Here is a 24,583-nt window from a genome sequence, read left to right as displayed (position 1 = left end):
ACCGGGAATAACGAATTGAGACTCTCAAGGAGATAAGGAGATAATCCTATACAGAAACTCCAGACATTCGCAGAACCCGTTTATCCTGAATCTGGGGAACTATGACCACAACCATAGATGGAAACATAAAAGACCAAAAGACATACTTCTAAGGACATACCATCTATGGCCAAGCATACGCAAACATAACGGTACAGGCGAGCCCCTGCTAATTAGACGCCATTACTGGGACTTTTTTTTTTTTTCATCAGTCTACTGACTGCTGACTGGTTTGATGCGGCCCGCCACGAGTTCCTTTCCTGTGCTAACCTCTTCATCTCAGAGTAGCACTTGCAACCTACGTCCTCAATTATTTGCTTGACGTATTCCAATCTCTGTCTTCCTCTACAGTTTTTGCTCTCTACAGCTCCCTCTAGTACCATGGAAGTCATTCCCTTATGTCTTAGCAGATGTCCTATCATCCTGTCTCTTCTCCTTATCAGTGTTTTCCACATATTCCTTTCCTCTCCGGTTCTGCGTAGAACCTCCTCATTCTTTACCTTATCAATTCACCTAATTTTCAACATTCGTCTATAGCACCACATCTCAAATGCTTCGATTCTCTTCTGTTCCGGTTTTCCCACAGTCCATGTTTCACTACCATCCAATGCTGTACTCATTACGCACATCCTCAGAAATTTCTTCCTCAAATTAAGGCCGGTATTTGATATTAACAGACTTCTCTTGGCCAGAAATGCCTTTTTTGCCGTAGCGAGTCTGCTTTTGATGTCTTCCTTGCTCCGTCCGTCATTGGTTATTTTACTGCCTAGGTAGCAGAATTCCATAACTTCATTGACTTCGTGACCATCAATCCTGATGTTAAGTTTCTCGCTGTTCTCATTTCTACTACTTCTCATTACCTTCGTCTTTCTCCGATTTACTCTCAAACCATACTGTGTACTCATTAGACTGTTCATTCCGTTCAGCAGATCATTTAATTCTTCTTCACTTTCACTCAGGATAGCAATGTCATCAGCGAATCGTATCATTGATATCCTTTCACCTTGTATTTTAATTCCACTCCTGAACCTTTCTTTTATTTCCATCATTGCTTCCTCGATGTACAGATTGAAGAGTAGGGGCGAAAGGCTACAGCCTTGTCTTACACCCTTCTTAATACGAGCACTTCGTTCTTGATCGTCCACTCTTATTATTCCCTCTTGGTTGTTGTACATATTGTATATGACCCGTCTCTCCCTCTAGCTTACCCCTACTTTTTTCAGAAACTTGAACAGCTTGCACCATTTTATATTGTCGAATGCTTTTTGCAGGTCGACAAATCCTATGAACGTGTCTTGATTTTTCTTTAGCCTTGCTTTCATTATTAGCCGTAACGTCAGAATTGCCTCTCCCGTGCCTTTACTTTTCCTAAAGCCAAACTGATCGTCACCTAGCGCATTATAAATTTTCGTTTCCATTCTTCTGTATATTATTCTTGTAAGCAGCTTCGATGCATGAGCGGCTAAGCTGATTGTGCGATAATTCTCGCACTTGTCAGCTCTTGCCGTCTTCGGAATTGTGTGGATGATGCTTTTCCGAAAGTCGGATGGTATGTCGCCAGACTCATATATTCTACACACTAACGTGAATAGTCGTTTTGTTGCCACTTCCCCTAATGATTTTAGAAATTCTGATGGAATGTTATCTAACCCTTCTGCCTTATTTGACCGTAAGTCCTCCAAAACTCTTTTAAATTCCGATTCTTATACTGGATCCCCTATCTCTTCTAAATCGACTCCTGTTTCTTCTTCTATCACATCAGACAAATCTTCACCCTCATACAGGCTTTCAATGTGTTCTTTCCACCTATCTGCTCTCTCCTCTGCATTTAACAGTGGAATTCCCGTTGCACTCTTAATGTTGCCACCGTTGCTTTTAATGTCACCAAAGGTTGTTTTGACTTTCCTGTATGCTGAGTCTGTCCTTCTGACAGTCATATCTTTTTCGATGTCTTCACATTTTTCCTGCAGCCATTTCGTCTTAGTTTCCCTGCACTTCCTATTTATTTCATTCCTCAGTGACTTGTATTTCTGTATTCCTGATTTTCCCGGAACATGTTTTTACTTCCTCCTTTCATCAAACAACTGAAGTATTTCTTCTGTTACCCATGGTTTCTTCGCAGCTACCTTCTTTGTACCTATGTTTTGCTTCCCAACTTCTGTGATGGCCCTTTTTAGAGACGTACATTCCTCTTCAACTGTGTTGCCTACTGCGCTATTCCTTAATGCTGTATCTACAGCGTTAGAGAACTTCAGACGTATCTCGTCATTCTTTAGAACTTCCGTGTCCCACTTCTTTGCGTATTGATTCTTCCTAACTAATGTCTTGAACTTCAGCCTGCTCTTCATCACTACTATATTGTGATCTGAGTCTATATCTGCTCCTGGGTACGCCTTACAATCCAGTATCTGATTTCGGAATCTTTGTCTGACCATGATGTAATCTAATTGAAATCTTCCCGTATCTCCCGGCCTTTTCCAAGTATACCTCCTCCTCTTGTGATTCTTGAACAGGGTTTTCGTTATTACTAGGTGAAACTTGTTACAGAACTCAATTAGTCTTTCTCCTCTTTCATTCCTTGTCCCAAGCCCATATTCTCCTGTAACTTTTTCTTCTACTCCTTCCCCTACAACTGCATTCCAGTCGCCCATGACTATTAGATTTTCGTCCCCCTTTACATACTGCATTACCCTTTCAATATCCTCATACACTTTCTCTATCTGTTCATCTTCAGCTTGCGACGTCGGCATGTATACCTGAACTATCGTTGTCGTTGTTGGTCTGCTGCCGATTCTGATTGGAACAACCCGGTCACTGAACTGTTCACAGTAACACACCTACTGCCCTACCTTCCTATTCATAACGAATCCTACACCTGTTATACTATTTTCTGCTGCTGTTGATATTACCCGATACTCATCTGACCAGAAATCCTTGTATTCCTTCCACTTCACTTCACTGACCCCTACTATATCTAGCTTCCATTAGTACCATTTAAGCCAACCCCTGTTGTCTTAGCAGATGTCCTATCATCCTGTCCCTTCTCCTTATCAGTGTTTCCCACATATTCCTGTCCACTCCGATTCTGCGCAGAACCGCCTCTTTCCTTACCCTACCAGTCCTCCTAATTTTCAGCATTCGTCTGTAACACTACAACTCAAATGCTTCGATTCTCTTCTGTTCCGGTTTTCCCACAATCTTTGTTTTACTGCCATATAATGCTGTGCTACAGACATATATTCTCAGAAATTTCTTCCTCAAATTAAGCCTATGTTTGATACTAGTAGACTTCCCTTGTCCAGGAATTCCCGTTTTGCCAGAATTAGTCTGCTTTTGGTATCCTTCTTGCTCCGTCCGTCATTGCTTATTTTGCTGCCTAGGGAGCAGAATTCCTTAACTTCATCTACTTCGTTAACATCAATCCTGATGTTAAGTTTCTCGCTGTTTTCATTTCTGCTACTTCCTATTACTTTCTTCGATTTACTCTCAATCCATATTCTGTACTCGTTAGACTGTCCATTCCATTCAGCAGATCATGTAATTATTCTTCACTTTCACTCAGGATAGTAATGTCATCAGCACCTCATGTCAATGATACACTTTCAACTTGAATTTTAATTCTACTCCTGAACCCTTCTTTTATTTCATCATTGCTTCTTTCATGTACAGATTGAGCAGTAGGGACGAAAGGCTACATCTCTTTCTTACACCCTTTTTAATGGGAACATTTCGTTCTCTGTCTTTCATCCTTATTGTTCCCTCTTGGTTCTTGTCTCTTAGTATAGTTTGCCCCTAATTTTCTTAGAGTTTCGAACATCTTGCACCATTTTACACTGTCGAACGCTTTTTGTAGGTCGACAAGTCCTATGAATTTTTCTTTAGTCTTGCTTCCATTATCAACAGCAATGTCAGAATTGCCTCTCTGGTACCTTTACCTTTCCTAAAGCCAAACAGATCCTCAACTAACACATCCTCAATTTTCTTTTTCATTCCTCTGTATATTACTCTCGCGAGCAACGTAGGAAGAAATGATCATCATAATAAAGTAAGAGAAATCAGAACTGGCACGGAAAGATTTAAGTGTTCGTTTTTTTCACGCGCTCTTCGAGAGTACAAAGATAGAGAAGTGGCTTCAAGGTGGTTCGATGACCCTCTGACAAGCACCTAATTGTGAACGGCAGAGTAATTATGTAGATGTAGGCGTAGACGAAAATGTTAGTTGGAGACTTCCACGACTTCCACCCAACAACTCTCTCTCCCTGCCTCTCTCTCGTTCTGTGTGTGTGTGTGTCAGAGGCGGTGTTTTGGGGGGGGGGGGGGGCGATCTCAATGAATAACTCATTAGCATGATTACCACATTAAGGGCTGTATTGCTTACTCGACTAGACGGCGCCCCATGTGGCAGTCTCATCCACATACTTTCGTATTCACTGCAAAGACATCAGCGTCTAGGGCCCCTCATTGTTACTTTTCAGTGATTAGCCTCCGGAGTAAGCAATATTTTTGCAAACATTATCAGCGATCTTTAAAATTAAAATTTAAAGATTAAAAACAGTCTTAATCGCAACTTTTTATTTTTTATTGGAGTGACCGGTTTCGATTCTATTTAAGAAGCATCTTCAGTCTCCAGAACGGTGGGTGCACTCCTCGGAGATGGAATACAGAGAAAGCTTTCCTCTACATTCTGACACACTGAAGGCGGAATGACTTCTCGTCTGTCAGGGGGTTGGCAGGATTTTGGATTGATTCTTCTGGTGCATAACCGATGCTTTGTTCAGCGCCGTAGTCATGGATACGCCTAATTTCTCGGCAGTGATATCTAGCTGGCATGACCGATAGATTTCCTTCAAGCACGATGTAATTTTTCTGAAATTATGAGCATTGTTGTTTATTGCGAAGTGTGATTAGTTCCAACAGTTTTCAAGTCACAGTATATCTGCTTGTTACAGGGCCTGTTTATGGAATTTTTGAGTCCCCTGCGAAGTATCTTTTTGTGGAATATAATTTTGTTTCCACTTTGTATGCTTTTCGTGGAGTGTGAATGATTATTATAGATGTGTATGTGTGTGTGTGTGTGTGTGTGTGTGTGTGTGTGTATTTGCAACTGAAATGGTTTCGGTGAAATTCATTTTAAATCTATGTACAAACGGGCCACGAATTTATTAATACTAGTTTACGAACAACTTCGCATAGTAAGCCCGTGCGAAGTCACACGTAAGTTAGTACTTGTTGGTAAAAACGTAATCACTTGTTTTATATGGAGCGTAGCGTGATAACTTCGAGTTGCAAGAACACCGGGTAGCATAGATTTCACAATATCTCAGTTCATCATCTTTTTTTTGAAATGTAAACAGACGGTGCTACTGTGCCGCCTAGGTCACCAGTTGGCTTTGGCGTGTTAAATATAAACAATTGCCCATTAAAATATGCACAAAAATAGCAGAAATAAATACCAAAACAAGAAAAATGTGCACTAAAAATATACTAATATGCACTTAAAATGAACGACCCTGCACCTAAAACAAACACTAAATAAAACTGGAAAGACAGGAAGCTAAAATTTTTTTAGGTATATCTGACTTTACAGTAATATTGAACGAATTCTGAACTGAGTTTAGTTGAGTTTTTTGCAATAAATTACTAAATATTTTTCAAAATATTTCAAAAAAGTCGAAATAGTTCTCACATTCGGAAAAATCTCTCCTGCGTCACATTATGATACGAAATAGGACTTCATTGTTGCAATATCGCTTGCAAAATAATCCTCGAAAACTACGTCCAGTGTCATAACGCACGACATAATATTTTCCTTTCACTCACAGAGGTAACAGGAAGCAAGTGTATAACGATTGTGAAATGTACTAAAAAATGTTCAAATGTCTGTGAATTCCTAAGGGACCAAACTGCTTAGGTCATCGGTCCCTAGACTTACACACTACTTAAACTAACTTACACTACGAACAACACACACACACCCATGCCCGAGGGAGGACTCGAACCTCCGGCGAGAGGGGCCGTGAAATGTACTAAAAAGCTTTCTTACAGTAAGTCATATAAAGTGAGGGAATAAGAAGGTACTACAGATATTGCAGCGTGTGTAACGACTGAGCGTTTCAGCGTAATTTTTACTTTTTAAGAGGCAATAGCGCCTGGTTCAATGCTGGGTTTCCAGATTGCGTGAAACGTAGATCTGGTTTTACATTCAAAAAAAGAAGCCGGTGAGAGCTGTCACAGAAATTAACTGTATTTATAAACATTTTTAAATTTTGTTTTTGTGATCCTTTATCACTGATGACCACACCTTAGTACGTAACAGTTCACAATAGTTACCAGCGAAGCCCGGCTGATTCCTGGTAACAATAATTTTTTCATAATGCGGGGCCACAGTCATAATATATTTCTTTAAAGTCGGTACCGCCATTAGACTGTTGTTTATTTACGGTGTTACATTTACACTTACATTTACATTCACACTTGATACGCATGATTTCGGCTTCAAAGTGCCGAATGAAATCAGTCAAGATAGTGTACTCAGCAACGAAGCACAGCAGGAGGCTCTGCCAGAAATATCGACTCTTAGACAATGTGTCTAATAGTGTATTTTAATACGACAGTATGCTATCTTAGGTAATTTATAACACTTGAAACACTTTATAATGGCACTTTGAAGCCGAAATCATGATTGTGTAAGAGTAAATGTAACACTGTAAATAAGCAACTGTCTAATGGCGGTAGTGACTTTAAAGTCCTAGTAATAAGTTTTATATACACCCCGATAACCAATCAGGATTAAGCAGATAATTTAATGGATCCCGTCTAACGGTAAATAAAACGGGGAAAAGCCTACTAAACTGTAAAAACATTATTTTAAAAATTAGTTACTAAATCTTCACTGTTCTTCCTTTGTGAGCAGAGAACTGTGGTCTCATCAGTTTCTCCATGTCGAGCGAATGTGCAATCTGTCTTTCCATAGCCATTACGGCAAGACCTTTTAGCCGCTCGCTGCTCGTTGATGATCTGAGATAGTCTTTAATGATCTTTAACTTTGAAAAGCTACGTTCTGCAGAAGATACAGAAACTGGCATACTCAAAAATATTCTTATCACAGTTGTTATATTTGTGGAAACGTCTTGCAATTAATTTCGAAGATGTACTGAAGTACGTCGAAACAAGTGTTCGCAGTTTGTGGAAGCATATGGTTAAAAGTTCCATTTCGTTTGCAAGATCCTACTAATTTATGTCTCCTGAATGAGTTTCAGGGTGTGTCAAAGCTTCTGCAAGACTCTACAGGTAATGTCGCGATCACACTTCTTTGTTGCCAAGTTCTTAATGTCGAAAACGACACTTAACACGCCACAGCAGTGTCAGAGCTGCTGAAACCTTTCCTCCAAAGACATAATAGTCGTGCCTGCCACAACACATACACCTAAGCGATTCTCTTCCCCTGCAATGGATTTGTCCTTACTGTCACAAGAAAACTGCCTTTTGGTAGTAGCGGATCTGGATTCTGCTAACTCAACATCATTTCCTAAAGATGCAACAAATTCTTATGCTTTTTCCTTAGCCTTTTCGAAACCATTGGCTCTTTATTCTTCAATAACACTAAATTTTGATTTTATTAATTGTACTGTAGTCTCTAATTGTGTATGTTCTTGCTGAAATGCTGCATTGACTCTGTTGACATGGCAAAGGACATTATGTCGAACCACAGCACACAAAGGAAACTTAACTTTTGAGGTTTCTTTCAAGTGAGTAGATACTTCTCTGAAACACATTGGATCATTTTTGCATGTGTCCTTTAACTCTGTAAATGCAGGTCTCGTGTTGTTAAGCTCAGATCTTACACCCCGAACACTTTCAATCCCCGCCTCCGTTCTTGTATCACACAGTGTTTTTAGAGTCGGTGTTACGTGATTCTTGACTGCATCCCAGCGCTTCACAGAGGCAGGAAATACTGTGAACAAACTTTGTACTTCGCAGAAAAAGAAAATATAGCGCAATTATAGATAATTTAACTGGACCACTAACAATCAAGCTCCGGATGAGAACACAGCGAGGGAAATAAAGAGCTTCTTGATATTCTTCGACTATACGGGCTCGAGTAACACTCTTCATGTCCTTCATGTTGCTTCCGTTGCAAGGTTGTCCCCTACAATCTGCAAGTTATGCCAAGGTTATCTACACTGAAGCTCCAAGGACACTGGTAGAGGCGTACGTATTCAAATACAGGGATATGTAAACAGGCAGAATACGGCGCTGCGATCGGCAACGTCTATATAAGACAAGTGTCTGGCGCAGTTGCTAGATCGGTTACTGCTGCTAGAATAGTAGGTTATCAACATTTCAAGTGAGTGTTATAGTCGGCGCACGACCGATGGGACACAGCATCTCAGAGGTAGTGATGAAGTGGGGAGAACCATTTCACGAGTGTACCGTGAATATGTAAGAACGAGACCAACGACGACTGAAGAGAATCGTTCAACGTGACGGAGGTGCATCCCCTTCGCAAATTGCTGCAGATTTCAATGCTGGGCCATCAACAAGTGTCAGCGTGCGAACCATTCAACGAAACATCATCGATATGGGCTTTCGGAGGCGAAGACCCACTCGTGTCCCCTTGATGACTGCACATACAAAGCTTAACGTCCCGCCTGGGCCCGACAACACCGGCACTGAAGTGTTGATGACTGGAAACATTGTCAGGTCGGACGAGTTTCACTCCATATTGTATCGAGAGGATGGACTTGTACGGATGTGGAGACAACCTCGTGAATCCATGGACCCTGCATGTCAGTAGGGGACCGTTAAAGCTGGTAGAGGCTCTGTAATGGTTTGGGACGTGTGAAGTTGGAGTCATATGGGACCCCTGATACGTCTAGATACGACTCTGTCAGGTGTAACGTACGTAAGCATCCTGTCTGATCACCTGCATCCAGTTTTGTCCATTGCGAATTCAGGTTGTTAAGTCCATCAGGATAATGCGACACCCCACACGTCTAGAATTGCTGCAGAGTGTCTTCAGGAACACTCTTGTCAGTTTAAACACTTACGCTGGCGCTAAACTCCGCAAACATGAACATTATTGAGCATATCTGGGACGCCTTGCATCGTGCTGTTCAGAAGAGACCGCACACTCTCGGCGGATTTGTGGACAGGCCTGCAGGATTCATGGTGTCAATTCCCCCCAACATTACTTCAGACGTTAGTCGAGTCCTTGCTACGTCGTGTTATGCTACGTCGTGTTGCGACACTTCTGCGTGCTGGGGGGGGGGGGGGGGGGGAGGCTTCACGATATTAGGCAAGTGTAACAGTTTCTTTGGCTCTTCAGTGTAGTATCTGAAGTAACAATTCTCTAAGACCTTTCCCAGTAGTGTCACCCGCTTGAATACATATATCGATCGCCACTCTTAAAACAACGCTTACTTGTTCCTTGTGACTTAAATCTGGTGCATAGTCCAATATTTTAGAATAATATTTATTTCTGGGTGTGGTGTTCTTTCTGATTCATATAGTCTCATCAGTAGTTATGGTAATGATTTTATTTTTTATGTTCTTACTTAAGTAAGTAATAAACTTTCCAGGTTTAGCCACACGTTTGTTATGATCATTTAATACAAGATCAAACTTGGCTCTTAATTGTACGTGTCCTAAAAAGTTTCCATTAGCTGAATTTCCTAGTGTTACATGGTCGCCTCTTAATGGAAGATGGAAGAAGGAAATATGCTATGGAAAATAACCTAACAAAACCTATCTCCACCACTTTTCTTCCTGACAAATTTGATCTTCAGTTACCTGATCAATTAAGTCTCTGCGGAAGGTCTTTTCACTTGCACATTTCAGTAATATGTTGGCGGGCTTAAAAGGTAAGAGATTTACGTATGTGATTCGCTTTTTCTGAATTGGTTAGGGCGATTGCTGGGATGGTTCCTTTCAAAACACAACACGAATATCCGATGTTACAGAAAACCATCCAAAGAGCCATTTAAGCCTCAGATAAGCATATAAAATATTGTCAGACATTCGAATATGTCAATTTGATACAATATCTAAGTGAATGACATAGAAAGACATAGAAATTAATAAAGAAGTTCTGGTTAGAAGCCAAGTAGAAAGCTCATGAGTACATGAGATTCAAGTGTACTTAATAGCCTGACTCTTTAATTGGTAGGAATAATTTTTGTTAACATTGAAGCCACTAATTAGCTAAATTCTCTAATGACAACCAATGTTCACTAGAATTTACATGTGCCTCTTATTCTCTTCGCATTGTATGCTTTATTTCATCAAAGTTTGAGCATAATAGGTCAGCAATGTAAAATCCTTGCAACATCATTTGTGATTAAAGAGAAATTTCGCAGTCCTTTATTACAAATGTAAACATATACTGATTTTCATCCCTAACAATCATGTTGAGCTACATGGCCAATATTAAATGAAGGCATATTTCATTTGTAGCTGCAATTTATTCTAGAAAAATGACACAACTTATATTTTGCTTATAAATCAATAAAATATAATTCGCGTTGTTAATTTCCGTATGTTTTCTTGTTTCACGGTTCTAAATTGTGTATTTGACAAATTACCCATACATACGCCTCAGGAAGTAATGTAAGTAAATTACGCTGTTCATGGTTTTTCTCGGTGTATTAATTTTATTGATTGTTACTAGAAGTATAAATAGACGTGCAACAGCACTTTCGTTACGCAGATTGTAGCTTGTTTTCAGAGAGTCAAGGTGTAATCAGTTTGTAAAATTAATAGTTCATTGCTGCACACCACCCTTACGCAGTAATAAGAGACTTCATTGTAATTCCTGAACTTTTATTGATGATTTCTACGATGTGGCAATATTGCTGCAGTTTCTTACAGAAACATATTAAAGACAGCAGGACATCAGCAGCAAAGCAGATATCAAGACCTAAAAGTTGAGTGTTAAATTCTTCCGCCGAGTTTACATCGCCCAAGTACTTTATTGACATTTTTATTCTCATTAGCTTTAGTCTAAATTTTTCGGTACAAGCCCGTAGTGTCCTGTAGGCCTACGTCATTTTTATTATTCATTTTTGATGAGAATACTCAATGAGATTTGAAAGTGAACTATTTAGCCGTTGTAAATAATTATATTTATTCACATTCCCAACAGGGATGATGACGGAGCACAATTTTCTGAAGGTCTTGTAAGGTAGATGAGGTCCAAATGTAACTAGGATCAGAATTTTACTATTCACTGACATTTTACTGTCATATACGGAACTGAAATAAAACATGATCATATTCAGTCTGTTTTGTTTGTTTAAGAAACGACTCCATCTATTCGTTATTTTAACGTTCGTTTGCTGTTCTTTCTTTTGGATTTTTGGGCACAGAAAATTTGTGTTCCTTGGGAATTTTTTACTGCGAAACTTGTAATGAGCAGTTATATTTCCTCGAGTGAGTCTAGCTGACACTGCTTGACATTTGTGCTTCAGATTTATTTTTCCGTTTGCTCATTCTCCTCTGCAGAGGTTCCCCCTTCTTTGTTTCGTAAACCGTGTATAGACCTGTCTGCGTTGCGTGTCTTCCTTCGATTTACGGCGCTGTCCATTCATCTGAAAATACTTGCAGTGTCTGTGGCCTGTGTGGGCGAGGCGATCCGTACATGCGAGTCATCTTGTAAGAAAAGCCTGATGAAACTTTTGTATGTAAAGGGAGTGGCGTAATACTTCAGTTGCTGTCTTTGAGCACTCGACAAAGCACATTAAAAGCTGCATGACTTACGAGAAGCATCTTAAAAGTATATTATGATACGACCAACAACGAGGTGCAGGGACGTTCATTGGGCATGTGAATATGCACTTCTCATTAATTTTTTTATTAGTGCCGCCATTATTGACTTTCGGTCACAACGCGAAGTGCCATGACATGTTCTACAATGTCGGGTCTCTTTGACTCAACTCATTTTTTACGCGCAGTGTGTCATTTTCAACATTTTGGGAAACAATCGTTTTTGAATATGTATTTCTTCCCCTCCATCTGCCACTCATGCAGGCGCGTATTTGTCGCTCTCTGGTCATACCGACCCTTAGGTGTAGAGCGAGGGTTAAGACGGTGTATACAAAAAGCTGCCCAAGTAAAATGACACATTAAAGATTTAAAAGTAGTGCAAAGCTAGGCAACTTGCTTTGAATTTTCGTTTCAGTAAATACCGAAAAGTGGTATCACACGGCAACAAAACTGCTCATGGTCTAGGGGCGGTACCGCTGTTACTGCTCCCAACTTTCCGCCGTTTCCCTCTTAATACGGGCCTGAGATTGTTGTTGCCAAGCCGGCAGTGTCCGCAGTGCAACATAATAGACGTCGTATGCAGGATGGCTAGGAGTCGGATACGTGTATCCTCACTCAGCCCTTCCTGAAGTAAGTTTCTCGGTTGATGTATCTTGTAGTGCTGAGTCCTGCATTCCTGATGGGGTCGAAGGCCCGGAAACGATTGTTGAGGTCTTTAGTGTTTGTCCTAGTATTCCTCCCGCTGTTGAGGGAGCTCCTCCGGAACCACGTAAGGAGGAGAACGTCTTAGAGCCTTGTGGTGATCCAATGATTCAACAGCAGCAAATTAAAGCGACCCTAAATTTCACTTTCCCCCTGAGGTCACCCATCCGGGTGACGTTGGAAGGATGTACTGTTGTCTCTCCATTGCAAACGATTGATGGCCAGAAAATACCACCTGTCGATCCAGACGTTGTCAAGTCTGACCCTCTCCTGTGCGTCGATCTGAACTGCGTGGATCCCATCCTGTGGAGTGGTCCTCCGCGGCTCCGCTTTTGCCTTCTGCTTTGGTTAATGTTCAAGAACCGCCTATATCCCTGAATGCCGAGGCTATGCTGCCTGGGCGTTGTTACAAACAGCCAGTCCAGGCTGAGGGTTCGGTGGCTCTTGAAAAGGAAAAACATAAAGATGTCAGAGGCGGATGTGCCAGCTCCGCAGCGTTTGATTCGTCGGTGGACTCAGCAATGGACCCTGACACATACTGGTGAGGTCATTAAGTTGTTCAGCAGATGGAATTCTGTTTATTATTTTTAGATTATGCTTCGCTGCGTCATTTTGCCTATGATTCCTGCGCGCATGTCGTATTCCTACAAGAACTACAATTTATTCGCTTTTCTCTGTCTCATTTTGCACCGTGTTTAACGTGGCTCCCGAATATTCCAAGGGGTGCCTTTTTTTTTTTTTTTTTTTTTTTTAAAAAAAAGCTGTGGACAATAGGAAGTACTTTTCTTTACCTGGCCATGATTCTCCTTTATGCACCAATCGGTACCACCGGACGCACTTAGAATCGTTTCCGATTTTATAAGAAAGAGTTGGTTCATTTGTTACAGAAAAGTCAGCAGACTATTTTGATAGGTGGTAATTCTAACTGTGTGTTGCGTCCTGTAGATCAATCTCCCAATTTCAGTTTTTGCAGGGAATTGTAAAATGGTGGATTTGTAAATATCCGGGTATTGTCAAATTAACATTTCTACCACCACTTCTAGCGGTAGACTAGACAGATTTTATTTATCTTTTACGATAAGTGACGGGATTTTGGCTGTCGATGCCATCCCCACCAACTTCACGAGCCACTGTTTAGAGGCTGCTGCCTTCAATCACTCGTGACAATCGGTGAAATTGTTTCGATCGCTTTGGATGTAGAATGTGGTGCACTTTGGGGATATATCACTAGATGTGGTGATTCGGGGATATATTACTAGATGCGGTGATCTGGTAAGTTTGCGACTGTAGTCTCCATTCATCTGTACGAAATGCCTCCGTTTTGGAATGGTGGGTGAGATCCCTTGCTACACCCGCAGGACACGATAGGTAGTTTAATTTGTGGAAGGGGGCCAAAATGAGTGGCTGTCAGTTGCACTCGAACATACTGTTTTATTCATTTGACAAACATTACAAGAGTAAAGAAAACATTAAAAACATAGCAAGTCAAACATTAATTTTAGAACTTAATTTCCCGCTAAAAGCGCTATTCAGTCTCACGCCTTAAGGGCAAAACAACTTTAATTTAAAACCGGCTGAAGGCCAATCAATTAAGACTCAAAAACAAGAATTTGAATTATAAAAGACAGAAGCCCTTATCTTAAAACATTTCTCTAAATTAGGCTCAAAGCTCAAACAATCTCACGCCTTAAGGGCAAAACAATTTAATTTAAAATCGGCTAGAAGCCATACATAAACAAACAAGAAGGACACATAAGAAAATACAGTACATCAAACGGCGCTCAGAAATTTCCAAGGGTCGGCCTATATTCAAATACTAACGCTCGCTCAGGTGAGACAGGCAGTCGGCCGCACAATTCTCAATCCGACGGCAACCCAACCGACAGACAGTCAACGGACCAAATGACAGGATAACTACCGTCACAAAAAATAAAAACACCTACAGCCGTCCTTAGGATTTTATTTTATTTTGTCGCTACCAGTTTCAACGCTTCTTTGCGTCATCTTCAGGCTGAAGCGTCGAAACTGGTAGTGACAAAATAAAATAAAATCTTAACGACGGCTGTAGGTGTTTTTATTTTTTGTCACGATAGTAAGTGGCTGTCGTCCCAGAGACGTCCTGCTAAACGGATGGACATACAAAAGGATAACTACCGGTCCACGCGGCCAGCACACAACAGGGAGTTCAATGGAACAAGGCAGAAGGTGTCGGCGCCCACAACGAATTACACATTCAGCTGTCAAACTACACGTCGTGCTGGACAGCTACAACACGACGAGGAAAATACACTGCCTGAATTTATGTCAACGGCCAGGGCAGGTAACCGGAACGTTTACGGCCACAAGGCAGAAGATTCCGCTTGTGCACTTCAATTAAAGAAATAATCAAGTGAAGTTAAACGCCACAGGAGGGCGGCTAGAATTTCGGCAACTTGAAAACACACATTGTTGCTCGCGGGAATGTCCGAACAGCCCACAGCGAAATTCAAATGACACAATGTGAAGAGTTGGGGCTGGCTGGTAGATTAAGTAAGGACATTCGTATTCGCGACCGGTGAGCCACGGACCTCGTAGCAGTGGGAACAGCTCCTCACACTCCGACCGCCAGTGGACGCCACCAGCGGACCCAGCAAAACTACGCGCCACGGAGAAAAAATAGTTCAAATGCCTCTGAGCACTATGGGACTTAACTTCTGAGGTCATCAGTCCCCTAGAACCTAGAACTACTTAAACCTAACCAACCTAAGGACATCACATACATCCATGCCCGAGGCAGGATTCGAACCTGCGACCTTGGCGGTCGCGCGGTTCCAGACATTAGCACCTAGAACCGCTCGGCCACTTCGGCCGGCGCGCCACGGAGACTTCCTCGCTGGTACTGGCCATGCCCGGAAACGATGAAAGCATCAAATATACATCGGCCGATGGGACGACCAACTAGCGATCGTCCCGCTCCAACCTCCCTCCGTCGGCAGTTCATGTGTGTCGCCATTGGTCTGTTCCCGACTTCACTGCTGCTGCGTCCCGACTGCACTGCTGGTCCGTCTCCAACTGACTGCCAGACACACGACCACCGGGAAATACTATCGGACGCTCCAGAGATGGCACGACAGTGCACTTATCGATAGGCGCTGCTACTGCCGCTCACGGGCAAGTCATGCAGGAAGTCAGTGACGCCAGTAAATAGAATAAGAAAACGAGGTGGCAGTACCGTAATAGATGAGAAACAATAAATGGCATGAACGCGAGCCGTGCACGGCTCAGAGGGTTCAACTGGTAAAGCTGGCACGGCTGAAGCAGCGTCAAATGAAAGAGTTAAGGATGCAATCCAAACCATGTCCCTTGGTAGTGGATGAACTGACAGTTCATATCATCTGATTAGACGTCAGACCCCTCGTCAACTGCGTGTATCATGTCTTTCAAGCCGAGGAAGGCGAAGTTGTGACGTCCCAGAAAGACGTCTTACCTGCTGTACATCAATTCTGTGTTGGGCTGTGTGAAGTACTCCTTGCTGTCGATGTGGAGCCATGCCCAATCGTCTGTTATATGCTTTCTTGGGTATGTAAACACAAATTCAAGCAAATCACATTAATCGTTTTATTAGAATAAAGTAAATTGACAATACTTAACTTTGGGTCGCAGGCAAATGGCGACACGCAAATAATCAGTGTCCTTCGCCTCATACAATGTCCACACACGTAATTCGAACAGGTTCATATGTATCACTAACCGCAGCCCTTCTAGTGCCTCTCTTCTAGTGCGTGGCTTCTAGTCCGGGTCTGCTAGTGCTCGTCTTCTACTGGCAGGAGCTGCGCTTATATTCTCTTCGGATACAGGCCGCTTCTGTCATGTTGGGGTCCTAGTAGGTGTACTATTGGCTGACATCGTCTCACAGCCTTCCCTGCGGTTACGTTCTTAATCTTCGTGACGGCACTTGTCATTACTACAGAACAGTCGATATGCCATCCGATTTGTTTTTCGGTATCTGGGTCGTAGACGTACACCCGCCCAAAGTTCTGCATTTTAGATGGTTTTCAATGTGACAATGTCTGTGACTTTTTTGTCAGATCGCCTCATCCTAAGTCTCTGGAGACGGATTGTCTGCCTGAGGAGTATTACGTGCGGTTTTGGCTTTTGTTGGGTACTACTTTTACATTGTTTTGAACGAGATGTTGAGGAGAAGGGGAGGTTAGTGTCCCACTTTCTTAACGTTGGAAAAATTGTGTTAATTACTAAATTTTCTGGTCAGGCACCAACTGATAAATTTCGGCGTATTAACTTATTAAATTTTTACTATAAGATTGTAACGAGGGCCGTTAGCAGCCACCTGTCTGCGTTGCTGACCATAAAAGCTGTATCCACAAATAATCAACACCAATATGAGTACGTGCTAAAAAATAATGTCTCCGAATTTTTCATGTGAAAATTCGTAACCTCTTTATAATTTTTTTTAACATTCTACATCTTTACTGTTCATGCCCACATATCTCAACATAGTCACTCTGGTTACGAACACAAGTCTCCCAACGACAGACGTGTTTGTTGCTACCGTCATTATGTTTGATTTTGTTGACGGAGACATACCCTCACCTCTGCGTGCACCGCTTCCTCATTATCAAAGTGAAGTCGTAGAAGGTGTTCTATAACCTTTGTAAACAGATGAAAATCAGACTGTATGTAGGACTGAACCGTGGTAAAATTTTGCTGTTTTGAAAAGCGCGCCGCATCTCGTAGTGTAAAGGAGTCGCCTTCCGTTTCTGGCGGTGGCGCCGCTGTGGCAATCGCAACTTTGGTGTCTCCCTCTGGTGGGAAAGGGGAAACGTTGCCTGTTCGCGTGCATTTAAGGGGCGCTATGAGCTTCGCAGAGGGCAGTCTGTCAGTCTCGGCGAGTCGGTGAGTTGGTCGGCCGGTTCAGTGTGGGGCAGTCAGTTTCTGTCTGTCGGCTGGAGTGCTAGTTTGTGTTAGGCCGCCAGTCTGCTCGAGTTTGTTCAGGCAATGGACATTGGCGGTTGGATCGATCGGTTGGTCGGTCGCGCACTGAGACACAACATGACTTGTTCGTCTTGAGCGTCGGCGCATGTGAGGTCGCCGTGGCAGTCAGTGGGCCGCACCGTATAGCGAGGGGTGGTGGCTTCGCGGTCGACACGAGGGCAACAGGAGTCAACCCACGACATAGGTTTGGCCGGCGCGAGCTGCGACGCCGTGGGACGGAAGATCGGCGCGCCTTCCTGCGTCCGTTGCAGCGGCTGGCAGCGGGCGGTTCGGGAGAGCGTTTTGGAGGGTGCTGTGCCAGGTCTTCGCCAGACATCGTCGTTTATTAGAAGTGATTGCTGATATGTTGTTTCATTTACTTGTTAAGTTGTACTTGTTTTCTTGGCCAGTCTCTCGTCCCCAGCTTACTCGTCTGTCTCCCGCCCGCATTTGTCAGGCAGTTAGTGTCTGTCTGTCTGTCTGTCGGTCTGCCGTACGTTAATAGCTGCCACTGTCATGTTTGGCGGATTCGGTGTTAACGAAGTTATAGAATTAAGGTGTAAATGCCGTATTACTGAAATATTTTTTTATCTTGCCGATCGTCTTGCGAGGCGGTATACAGGGTGATACAAAAAGGTACGGCCAAACTTTCAGGAAACATTCCTCACACACAAAGAAAGAAAATATGTGTAAGGTGTCAGGCAAATCCAACACCTTACATGAAAACCCTGACATGATAAGCAAATCCAGTAGTATGTCACATAGCTCCGAATAAATCGTGACATTAAATTAACCAAAGTAATACGAGTAACGAGTGAGCAAATGGAATACCACAGACTAACACAAGAATGCCTAAATGCATGTCGTACCTTCCCACCGTGAGGCAGACGCCGTTCCGAGGGGAGAAACGAGGACAGAAGCCGAGAGCAGAACGGTGGGGAGGGGCTGGGCACCCACGCCGCGAGCCTACCTGTACAACTATACAACCCGCACGTTTTAGCGTCAGGCTTTTTCGCGTCTCAGGTATGTCAAGGACAACCCCCAGCCCATGTTAAAAGCTAGAGCCCTCCAGAAAAGCAGTATAGATCTTACGATAACACAAAAAGGGCCACTACCACCCGCCAGTTTTAGCGTGAGACTTTTTCGCGTGTCTGTTACATTAGGATCACTCCCCAGCCCATGTTAAAAGATAGAGCCCTCCAGAAGAGCAGTATAGATCTCACGATAACGCTAAAAGGACCACACTAGCTGCAGGTTTTAGCGTGAGACTTTTTAGCGTCTCTGTTACGTTGCAAACTTTAAAAACATTGCCCCACCACGAAAAGTATAACGTTTCCCATTGGATAGACAGAATTTTTGTAGGCGGAGCGTAAGGTTAACATTGAGACCCTGATTGGTCAGATGAAAACACAGCCAGATAGCTTTTTTAAACTAACTTCGGTAAATTGTAGTAAGGAGAAGTTCGAGAGTTGGTTCCGAGACGGCGAGCTGGACGGCTGGTGCGCCGGCCGCTGTCGCCCTGACGCTGCTTAGACACCGACAAGGTAATGAACGCACGCGATGCCGCATTTTTGAGCGCATAAGGCTTCACTCAGAACTGCAGAAGACTCATCTGTTACACCCCTTTTTTGCGTAATACTAATGTCGATTGTTAATTAAAACTCATGGTGTTCACATTTGCCACTTGAAGAAAAGATCTGAAACGCGATGATTTTTCTTTTATATAGTTATTGAGAAGCCACATAAGCCACTGTAATTTACGACAAGTTAGATAAGTTATTAAAGATAATTGAGGGTCACTGTAGACCATTTTTATAGTTTTCTCTTTTGTGAAACTTAAATTAAACCTAGATTATAGATGTGATATGGCATAGGTCATCCTTCGATCGATTGTAGAACTTGGAAACCCATTTAGGGAATATTCGTTTACATTTTTGTTGAACGCTGTTGGTTTTTACCATCCTGTATTAAAACATTTCCTTTTATCAATAGTGCAATTTATAAACGATGTTTTGTGATTAGAATAAGTTTCCAATGGTAAACTTAACTGCTTTTTCGACGTTATTTTACCAGCTAACTAAAAATAGGAAAGCCTTGAACCCTTTCCACTATATTTAGTTAGAATTAAGATTCTTTTACAGGGAGTGCAGTGGAGCTGACGCTGAGATCATTTAGTATTTGGTTATATCATCGCTAGTCTCACTGAACTCTTCTGAATTCTACATGTCATGTGTGGTCTGGCGTCTCCTTTCCAGCAGCAGGTCCCAGGTTCAAACTAGTCAATTCCCTAAAAAACACGCTCAGAGCGTCGTTGCGCGAAAGTGGTAGGGAGACACGATATAGTACAATCAGACACCACTATGAATGTTTAAATATGCGGACATGTGTCCGGAAACGCTTACTTTCCATGTTAGAGCTCATTTTATTACTTGTCTTCAAATCACATTAATCATGGAATGGAAACACACAGCAAGAGAACGTACCAGCGTGACTTCAAACACTTTGTTACAGGAAATGTTCAAAATGTCCTCCGTTAGCGAGGATACATGCATCCACCCTCCGTCGCATGGAATCCCTGATGCGCTCATGCAGCCCTGGAGAATGGCGTATTGTATCACAGCCGTCCACAATCCGAGCACGAAGAGTCTCTACATTTGGTACCGCGGTTGCGTAGACAAGAGCTTTCAAATGCCCCCATAAATGAAAGTCAAGAGGCTCGAGGTCAGGAGAGCGTGGAGGCCATGGAATTGGTCCGCCTCTACCAATCCATCGGTCACCGAACCTGTTGTTGAGAAGCGTACGAACACTTCGACTGAAATGTGCAGGAGCTCCATCGTGCATGAACCACATGTTGTGTCGTATTTGTAAACGCACATGTTCTAGCAGCACAGGTAGAGTATCCCGTATGAAATCATGATAACGTGCTCCATTGAGCGTAGGTCGAAGAACATGGGGCCTAATCAAGACATCACTAACAATGCCTGCCCAAACAACGAGTCGCATGTCAACACAAGCACTGAAGTCAACATTACCTTCCTTCAATTGGGCCAACTGGAAGGAAGTACAGTACATACTGACGACACTAAAATGAGGTCTAACACGGAAATTAAGCGTTTCCGGACTCATGTCCACATAACATATTTTTTTTAATTTGCGTGTGAGGAATGTTTCCTGAAAGTTTGGCCGTACGTTTTTGTAACACCCTGTATGTGTAATGTAGATCATGTTGTACATTTTATGTAAATCTGAATTTCATGGGTTTTATTTGAATAGTCATTTTTATAAAGTTGCCACGCTTCCACCGTAAGAGTCCTTTTAAAAAACAAATAGCACTTTCAGTGGCAAATAATTTCTTAGTGTGAGTATCTGTACCATTTCCATCCCTCTTTCGGGGTGAATAGTTGATGTGTTTGTGTGAGTTGTTAAAATTTTTAGTTTGAAGTAATTTGGTGTGTTTCAGATTTGCACCAGTTTAGTCTTTCAGAGGTTGTTGTGAGCGGTCTTCACTACGGCCGTGTTGAAAGGGAGCGGCAAGCTTTTCAGCACGAAGGCTCAATATTGTTCTTTCTGCTTCTAAATAAAATTGTAACTTGATATTTCGAGGGTGCATTTCTGTTTATAAATTTTAAATCTGTTTTTGAAAAGGCTTTCTGAATAAAATTCACATTTGTTAATGGTAATTCCATTTTCATCAGTTACTCCCTGGCAACTACTTCCACGCTCACCTAGTGTGATTAAGTGTGTTAATGTTCTGGGCGAATCGCTAGTAAAAAAAAAAAAAATCCTTAAGAAAAGATTTTGAAACTAAATTAACTGTTCAAGGACCATCAATGCCAGCCAACCCAAAGCGTAGGATTGTCGCGGATGTCGCAGGGAATGTTTGTGGTCTGGCGTTGCCATGCTAAATGAGCGAAGCCCCATATGTGGACGAGCTCTTCGAATTGGCAACTCGATTACATCACGCCGACTAAGTTACGTTACACACAGCAACGTTACACGTTACAATTCACAGCCCTCTAACGACAGAAAGTTGCAACTAGCGTCAGCAAAGCAGGAATGTCGACCGAGTAGTATTCGTGACATCTGATACCTCAAAATTTGGAGACGTTACCTTTTCAGCACGCTCTCGTACAGCCACTGATTCAGATCTCCCGGCTTCCCCTTTTATCCCGACGCCTTAGGCCTGGGCCTTCCTGGCTTTAGCGTAAATTCTTCCTGCATAGGATGCAGAGCATGTCCGTCTAAAGGCATCGACTACTTCGCTGTGTCGGAAGGAAAAGCACCTGCACAAAGTGCTTATTTTTTATTGCGAACGGCACGGGGCCGCAATTAGGAGGCTAACCGCGCTGTGTGTTCCCGTCGTGGTGCCGAGATCGGATAATAGACGATCAGGGGGCACGCAGTGAGCGGTGTTTTTAATTTGTGGGGTGTCGGGTGGCGGCTCTTAACCAGCTCTGCCCTGACGCGGGCCCTTTACGACTTCCGGTGCGTGGGCGGCGGGCTGTGGGTTGAGGCTCCTGGACGGACCGCTCCATAGTGCTGCATCCACTGCCGCACCGCGTCTCATTCCGGTCGGCCGCCTCAGTGTAGACACTCGAGCTGCTTCAGCATCGCTCCCCTCGAGCCGTTTAATGGAGCTCGGAAATTAGAAGCACTGGCTACCTGCCAAATAAGGGGTTTAGCTTCGCTCAGTACTTCCAAGTGCAGCTCGTGGCGCGCTCACCACTCCCCGTGGTAAAAAGAGGCGATGGGGTGCTACCCTTCTGCTGTCCGTAAATGCGTCATCATTCTAGTGGGCTGCCATGTGAATGGATTGGCCGATCATATTGAAAATTTGTGTATATAAGATTACCATTGTAACTGAATGAACGTGATGCAACAACACTGACGGGAAAAAGCAGCACACCTAATTACAGCATACGCCGCCTGGAGGGGATAGTAGATGTAATGATAATGTGATACGAGTAATACTCAATAATTCACTTGATGTGTGTGTCTGTGTTGAGGTGTAATGATAATGGTTTCAACGTCGTCCGCCAACAAACAGTGTAGTTGCATAGCTACCAGACTATCATCTGGATCTGCTCTTTAATAGGGAATGTTCACTACCAGAGGGCTCAGTGTGGAGCAAACGTGTGGAGCGAGCAGACAACCACGCCACAGACATGCACTCGTACTTCCTACAGTCAACTGGGCGAGTTTCAGAAGGGTCAAACTGTAACCTTCCGAGTGGCAGAATGGTCCTTTCGGAGAACTGCCACACACGTTGAACGTGCTGCATAAGTTGCGCAACCTGTAGTTTCACATCTGTAGACGGGCTTCTTGATGTCTACAAAGCATAGACGCTTTCCAGGACCGTCGCACTGTTAGGACAGCAGTGGCAGATCGTACAGCTGCCACAGCACATAAGAGGGCTTGTGAACCCGGACCTGCCAATGCGAACTGCTTATTAGCAAAGGGACTACTGTCACGCACATCTCTAACCCATCTTCCACTCACGCCACTGCGTCGACGCAGACAGCTCCACTGGTGCTGTCAGACGATCACTTGGAAGATGGAATTGAGCGCTGTGGTCTTCAGCAATGAAAGCAGATTCTGCCAGCACGAAAGGGATGATTATTTGGATGTACGCCGTAAACCTTGTGAGCGCTGTCCTGTAGAGTGCTTTCTTCCAAGATACACTTGCGCCAGCCCAGGCCTTATGGTCTGGGATGGGGTAGCTAACCAGCGCTTGGTACATGACGAATATTGTTAGACCCTTTCTTGCAATGGGAATGTAATGTATTGTTGCAACAATATAACGCTCGTTCACACACCGCCCGTGCAACTCAACGTGGTGTGCAACACGTGCAGCAACTTCCTTGACCTGCACGGTTTCCCATCTTGTCTCCAATCGAGCATCAGAGATGATGGGACGAAATGTGACTCGTGCGCTCGTCAGACAACTCTAACAGGTGGAGCAGGGAGCCTACGAAGGCTACACCACGTAGTAATATGCGTATTGCAGCATGAGCGATAAATGGTACCTCAGAACCGTCTGTGCTACTGATCTGTATATGTACCTGATGTACCCCATATGCAGTGCTGCAACAAAAATCTTGAGAGTGTTGGAAACCTCTGACAGGGTGTACTGTTTTTGTGGCAATGTAACTTTTCAATTCAGATTAAATTTGCTAATCTAGGATAGAACTGTCTACCCTCTGTGTGAACATCAACACAGGCGTGTAAATTACTTTCTGTGTGTTTGATACCAGTTACTCTAAACTGCATCTGACTATCTGTATATGAGATTGGATATAAAGAATGATTATCAATAATACTCAGAACTGCATAGTCATGGAACATTCACACACAATGGCTAACTGTTATGTATTTAAAAAAATCCTTCTCCTGAATTTATATGAAATTTGCAATGAATACTGTTTCTGGTTTCGTGTTCGTCCCCATAGTCACTGCCGAGATATAAAGAGATATAAATCATCTAGAATGTTAGTAGTATCTTTACTATGTAGCTTTAAGAATATTCACTTAAACGTACGGTGGCATTACTTGTAAGCACTCCATCATAATTTTTCGCATGAACTGACAATATAATGTGCATTGTACGAATGTGTCTTCTTCTGCATATCATTTCAGTGCACAAGAACCGCCTGTGTTTTGCGTTCGGTGAGAGTTCGGCGTCACGCGTGATTAGTCGAGCGGTCTAAGGCGCTGCAGTCATGGACTGTGCGGCTGGTCTCGGCGGAGGTTCTAGTCCTCCCTCGGGCATGGCTGTGTGTGTTTGTCCTTAGGATATCTTAGGTTAAGTAGTGTGCATGCTTAGGGACTGATAATCTTAGCAGTTGTCCCATAAGATTTGGCACACATTTTGAGAGTTCGGTCGTTAGTTGACTCTTATTGTCGCCATAGAACCAGCACAGTTCACAAATTAGTATCGTATAATCTGTAAAAATTGTTTTTCAATTCATATAAATGAATCAGATCGTAACACCTGTTCTGTCAGTGTTAATAACAAAATCCTTGTCGTAGTTTGCTATGAGGGCTCGAGTATGGATTCTGAAGTTTGCTTCTGGGTCAAGGACATTCTGCAGCGAAGTTCTCTCGCTCT

Source organism: Schistocerca gregaria, chromosome 8 (assembly GCF_023897955.1).
Source record: "Schistocerca gregaria isolate iqSchGreg1 chromosome 8, iqSchGreg1.2, whole genome shotgun sequence".
In the NCBI taxonomy this organism is placed as follows: domain Eukaryota; kingdom Metazoa; phylum Arthropoda; class Insecta; order Orthoptera; family Acrididae; genus Schistocerca; species Schistocerca gregaria.
Note: the sequence above shows the minus strand (reverse complement) of the source record.